A 6,268-nucleotide genomic window follows, 5' to 3' on the forward strand; every position below is an offset into this window, starting at 1 on the left:
TAGGAGTGAGGACAGAAGTCCCCATTGGTTTATAATGTGTTTGCTTTCTTCCACACCATACAGCATGCCGGTTGGGAATTTTTATCCCAGTTTTTATAGATGAGAAGACTCACGTTAAATGGCTCAGTTGGTAGCACCCAACTGTTACATGTCACGGGCAGCCTGGGTCTCCTCACTTCTGGATCTCAGCTGTCCCCACTAATACATAGAGCCTAATATAAAGGCCCATCCAGTAGGAGTCCACTGACACTCAAAATGCAAATTGAATGTTTTCAAATCAGATAAGGTATTATTATAAAAGGGACCCAAGAAGGATCCTTGTGGTGATGAAACTGTGTACCTTGACTGGGGCTGTGGATAGCCCGGGGATGGTCCTGAGCGCCTTGAATGCCATTGTCCCCCAGGCCTCTTTCCTGCCTGCCAGTTTGGGTGATGGTCCCCACATAATCCCACCAGACTGCCTAGAAGTTGGCTACGGTGACAACCATACATGCCATCGTGTCAGGGCATGGGAAATTAGCTGAAGAAAAAGGAAAAATTCCTTTTTATTACCTCCTCAGTCAGAAAATGGAAAGGAAGTTCACTTAAAGAGATTTCAAAGTAAATGATGCATCTGCTCCGACCCACACTTTGCCTCGTAATTCTTGGCCTGGAACCACTAGTTTATGTAAGAAGATCTCTAGTGTGAATGAAAACAACAGAAGGCCCGGTAGCACAGTGGTCAGGCCACAGGGGAGACACATAGAGATCTGGGCTTGAGCCCCATCTCTGCCCCTGCATTGTGTGGGGGTTTAGACAGAGTACTTTTCCTCTCTGGTCTTCAGGTTCACGGAGATGCCAACAGTGCTGTCTCTTAGGGTTGTTTCGAGCAGTGACTGAAATTGTTCATGTAGAGTAAAAGTGCCACTTATAGTGCCTGGAACACATAGCAAGTGTTCAATAATATCATTGGTCTTTATTCAGTGCTCCACACGTGAAATGTTCAGAAAATGCTACAGACTCAATTCAAAAGTCTGCTGTGCCTCTATTTCTAGTTCGGTTCATACTCTGCCCTGGGCTGTTTGGGCGTGAGGTTTCTTGTCTGTTAGGTTAATTCTTGCGTTTCTAATCTTAACTCATTTTCATTAATGTATTCAGACATTTTTGAAAGGGTTTATCCACATTCTAGTAATTGGGTGAATTTAAGCTAGCTGAATTTCACTTTTCAAATGCTTCTATTTCAACAGTCATTCAGTTTGGGAGCCCTGGCTTTGGCTCACAACCGTTCATCTTTTGCCTCTTTGGCAAATATCTCTCACTTGATCATTTCTGAGACAAAGGAGATTTGCTCACTACCTAGAAACCCAAATATTTGATTCCAGTTTAGTCTCTGATCAGCGACTCCTGCATAGTGACAGGCTGGCACCATGAGATGGGATGGCCAGGGCCCTACAACAAGAATTATTTCTTGACTTCACAAAAACGTTTTTCTGATCTCTCCCTATGTATGCCAAGATGGTAAAGATAAATCAATATGCCCTAAAAGAGTTAATTTATCTTGGGGCAACTGGGTGGCTCAGGTGGTTAAGCATCCGACTCTTGATTCTGGATCAGGTCATGATCTCTTGGTTCATAAGTTTGAGCTTGAGCCAAACAAGCCGCACTGTTAGTGCAGAACCTCACTGAGATCCTCTCTGTCTCTCCCTCCCTTTCCCTTCCTCTCTCTCTCTCTCTCTCTCTCTCTCTCTCTCAAAAATAAATAAATAAACATTTTAAAAAATTAAGTAATCTACTCTTATGCTGTCAAGTCTAAATTTAATTTAGAACTATTAACTATTGAATTCACTGTTGAACTTGCCAGAAAGTCATCAAATACAGGTTTAGAGGCAGTTACACATCATCCAAAGAAAATAACCCATTCTTATGTGTTTATAGGCACTAATGAGACCAGTCATTCCCAGGTAAGATCTTACTTGCTTATTCTCAATTCAGAGCTTTCACATTACTCCAAACCAGTCTTAATCTCAAAAGGAATCCCCATACAAAGATTAAATAACACAAATTGTGTCATTTCTTAGATTGCAATGAACACAAACATCAGCACACTATAAGAAGCTATTTTTGTTTCATTCATTCGTTTATTTTAATTTATTTATTTATTTTAGAAAGAGAGAGTGTGAGCCAGGGAGAGAGGCAGAGGGAGAGAGGGAATCTTAAGCAGGCTCCACGCTAAGTGTGGAGCCCAACAAGGGGCTTGATCTTATGACTCTGGGATCATGAGCTGAGCTGAAATCAAGAGTCAGCCACTCAACCCACTGAGCCAACCAGGCACCCCTGCTTTTGTTTTGTTTTTGGTGGAAAATTAAAAGAGGGTTAAATTTTTGTTCACTTATTTTAATTCAACATTTACTTTGTATTCAGATGACTAAGGTAGTCCAGATATGCTCCACTAACGGAAAATTTGGAAAAACAATAGAAAAGTACAAAGACAAATGTAACTATCAGCTATAAATCCACTAATCATATAGTAACATTTAACATATTTACATCAATCTTGCTTGTCTACAATATTTTTTCATAGTTGACAAGGTTGTGCTTCTGCGTTTTTTGCTTAGCATTAATAAATGACAATACTTCCATAAGCATCACTGTATTGATGGTATTCCTTTATTTATTTTTTTTTTATTTTTTAAAAAGATTTTTTAATGTTTATTTTTGAGAGAGAGAGACAGAGTGTGAGTAGGGGAGGGGCAGAGAGAGAGAGAGAGAGAGAGAGAGAGGGAAACAGAATCTGAAGCAGTTTCCACGCTCTGAGCTGTCAGCACAGAGCCAATGTGGGGCTCGAACTCACAAACCATGAGATCACGACATGAGCCAAAGTCGGATGCTCAACTGACTGAGCCACCCAGGCGCCCCTGGTATTCCTTTATTTAGATATACTGCCATGAGCTTAACTATCCTGATAATTAGGCTTATAACATTTATTTTTAATACATAATTTTTTAAAAGAATCATGCTTCTTTATGTAATTTAGGAAATACTGAAAAGCAAAAAGAAGAAAAGATAGGGGCTCCTGGATGGCTCAGTTGGTTGAACACCTGGCTCTTAATTTTGACTCAGGTCATGATCCCACGGTCGTGAGATCGAGCTCCGCCTTGGGCTCCACGCTGAGTATGGAACCTGCTTGGGATTCTCTCTCTCCCTCCCTCTGCCCCTCTCCCCTGCTTGCACTCTCTCTCTCTCTCAAATAAAAATAGTAATTTGTAAAGAAGAAAAGATAAATGGGTAGTTAAATTTTTAAACGTAGCTGTGATGATTTGAAAGCTGAAGAAAATACCCTGACAACTGCCATTTCCTGAAGATCCACGAAGCAGCAGGCCCTGTGCCGTCGAATTTGTGATCTTTACATACAACCCAAAAAGCTCAGAGTGTTATAAACACTGCACTACGGGTCCAGAGTTCACAGAGCTAGTAAGAGATAAATACAGATTTTTAATAGCTGGGTCGACCCCAAGTTTATGTATTCTCCCGGCTGTGTCACACTGCTCTCCCATAACCACTCCGCTCGACCGCCATGTTTATGACCACCACCTCCAGTCTCCGCTATATCTCCACCCTTAGGGTTTCTTATCTCCATCGCCATGTCTTTTGATCCCATCCCTACATACCTTTTCTCCTCTCTTCAGCTTTATGTTCTCCTCCTCTCCCGCTTCCCTTTGACCTCCAACAAGCATTTCCTTAAGTATCAGGGTAACAGAGGTAAAGCAAAGGCTACCCTACGACACTCATTGTATGAACAATCCCAATCATTTATCCATTCAACAAAAACTGAGAGCGTGCTATGTGGTACACACTGTTTTGAGTGCTCAGAGTATAGTAACTCCCCCATTTGTAGGATTGTTTTCAACACCAAGAGCTCATATTTTAAGGATTTTCTTCATTTTCACCATACGAAACACGCGTGCAGATTGTCAACCTGTGTTTGCGTTACCAGTTCACACAGACTAGCCGTCCATGCTGGATGGAAAGCAGAAGTGAGCCGTTCGAGAAGGATACGCGAGTCAAAAGGAAAGTCTCAGGCAATAGTCATGAAGTAATTTCTTATCGCTTATTGCCACAGAAAACTACCGCAGGCAAGAACTTCCTATTTCCATACTCAGCTGATGTGTATTTGCTTAATGCAGCTTGCCTGCAATAGTTTATACACAGACCCTCTCCACAAAACACCCTTGATATATAAGGAGAGGAAAGGAAGAAAATCAAAACATCGATTAAAGAATGAGTACCTCAACAAATACATACACTGAAGTACTATTCCTCCTCATTTGCGTGAAAGAAACCCATATTCTTTCTGTTCCTATTTTCTATGTGAAATTATTAGGGTAGAGGAATCAGGTTCTATATATGACTATGCAATGCCTAGGACAGTACTAGGAACATCCAGGCCCCTACAGACAAATAAAATCCACGACTACAGTCAAAGATGCCTTGGAGAGTGACAACTCTGGCTTCTGCAATTAAATTTCTTTCACATATACACAATCAAAGAAAAGCAAATGCTCCAAATGTACTTGGTAAAAACCTGGGAATCAACACTACCTAAATTCTCATTTTTATACAGGTATTTTTTCAAGCCTGTGAGCTTTACTGACAGTAAAATCCCTTCTAGCTGCCCGCGTACAAAAGGGGGATTCTCTACAGAGAACACAGCTTCACAAAAGAGGGTGGCCACAGAGTGTTTCCCCAAGCAAACTCCTCAGGACCGAAACAAATGCCGAATTGTGCTTTTCTAAATCAAACCCTTGATCTGCAGTCCAAGCAACCGTCAATACAACATCCATTTAAGAAAGAGAAAAGAAGAATGAGCTTACAACCATTATCTAATTCTAAGAGAGCTAAAGAGTGACTTTAACACGGACTTCCCAGCAGCATGTTTATGAAGAGCTGAGCAAACATCTTATCCCGAGAGTCACATTTTATTTTTTTAATTTTTTTTTAAGTTTTTAAAATTTATTTTGAAGGGGAGGGGCAGAGAGAGAGAGAGAAAGAAAATCCAAAGAAGGCTTCCTGCTGTCAGCACAAGAACCTGATTCAGGTTTCGATCTCATGAACCATGAGATCATGACCTGAGCGGAAACCAAGAGTCGGATTGTTAACCGACTGAGTCATCCAGGTGCCCCCAAAGTCATGTTTTAAAACTCATCACCATTCTGAAGAGAGTGCTAGCATAGCAATTCCTTTGCCATCTTGACCAGCCAAGCAATGACTTCTGATACATCAGCCAAGGAGTGACTTTACTTACATGCAAGAAAAAGAGGGTAAATCCAAGAGCTGGCCAGTTATCCCTGAATTCGGAACACTCATAATCCACTGAGGCAAAGGTTGAGGATTCCACTCTAAGCAACCACAGCTCTGGAGACTCAGTCTACGCAGGACTAGATTAGAAGCTGAGAACAGAGTAAAGCTCTTTCGAAAGAAGAGGAAGTATTTATCATCTCTACTTCCTCAATTTTCTTGTTCTTCCCTCTTATTGTTATTGATCCTTTCCTGGATTCCCAAATCCAGGGCACCATGCGCACAAAGTGGGTGTGTCCCATCTATCTGACTTCACTTATCCCTAAACGCTGCACAGTGGATTCATTTCCCAGGACACATGTACAAAACACTACCTGGTGCTACTTTCCTGTTTTGGAGGCAAAGATGTTTATGCACAGGCGTGGAGGGTGGGAACATTCACCAAGCTGTTCTCAGTGTGGTTAGTGGAGATGCCACCTGGTAACCATCATCCTCTTTTAGGCCCAGTCTTACTTCAAATTTCTCTTCTTTTTCCTAATAGTCCATAATGCTCTTCTAAATAGAGAGTAAAACCATCTTAGGGTCAAAAAAAAAAAAAGTCTTAGCTTGCCCCTGTTTTGCAGCACAAATAATAAATTCTCCAACAGCAAAACTTGTCTTTCCCACACCAGGCAAGGAAATGATGGGCTGAGAGTCAGAAATACTTGAACTCCCCACCGATAAATTCCTGCCCTCCCACCTCTCCTTTCCAATAGCAGTGTCTTGTTTCTTTAGCCCTTCTTGGGAAGAATACAATCTCACTGTATTTATATTCTGCTTCCAAAGAGAAGGAAACAAACCATTAGAACTGAGCTCCTGACCAATGCAATCTTCCAGAATGTGGGAGCTACATCATTAGCATGTGTATTAGTTATCTGATTACGCTGATACTTAGAAGCTGAAAATAACAAACACTTGTGACCTCGAAGGTTGTGTGGGTCAGGAGTCTGGACCC

The 6,268-nt window shown here is 41.4% G+C and overlaps 1 protein-coding gene across 4 annotated transcripts in view; it reads right to left on the reverse strand.

The window, feature by feature from the left end:
* IPCEF1 (interaction protein for cytohesin exchange factors 1) overlaps window positions 1-5,422 on the reverse strand; it is a 182,833-nt gene extending 177,411 nt beyond the window's left edge. For 2 of the 4 annotated variants that reach the window (XM_045058256.1, XM_019831406.2), the window contains exon 1: window positions 5,282-5,422. The gene's annotated coding sequence lies outside the window, so the exon portion shown is untranslated. The remainder of the gene's footprint in view (window positions 1-5,281) is intronic. The other 2 variants (XM_019831409.3, XM_045058254.1) reach the window with 2 other exon arrangements.
* Window positions 5,423-6,268: the final 846 nt, after the last annotated feature.

Source organism: Felis catus, chromosome B2 (assembly GCF_018350175.1).
Source record: "Felis catus isolate Fca126 chromosome B2, F.catus_Fca126_mat1.0, whole genome shotgun sequence".
NCBI lineage: Eukaryota > Metazoa > Chordata > Mammalia > Carnivora > Felidae > Felis > Felis catus.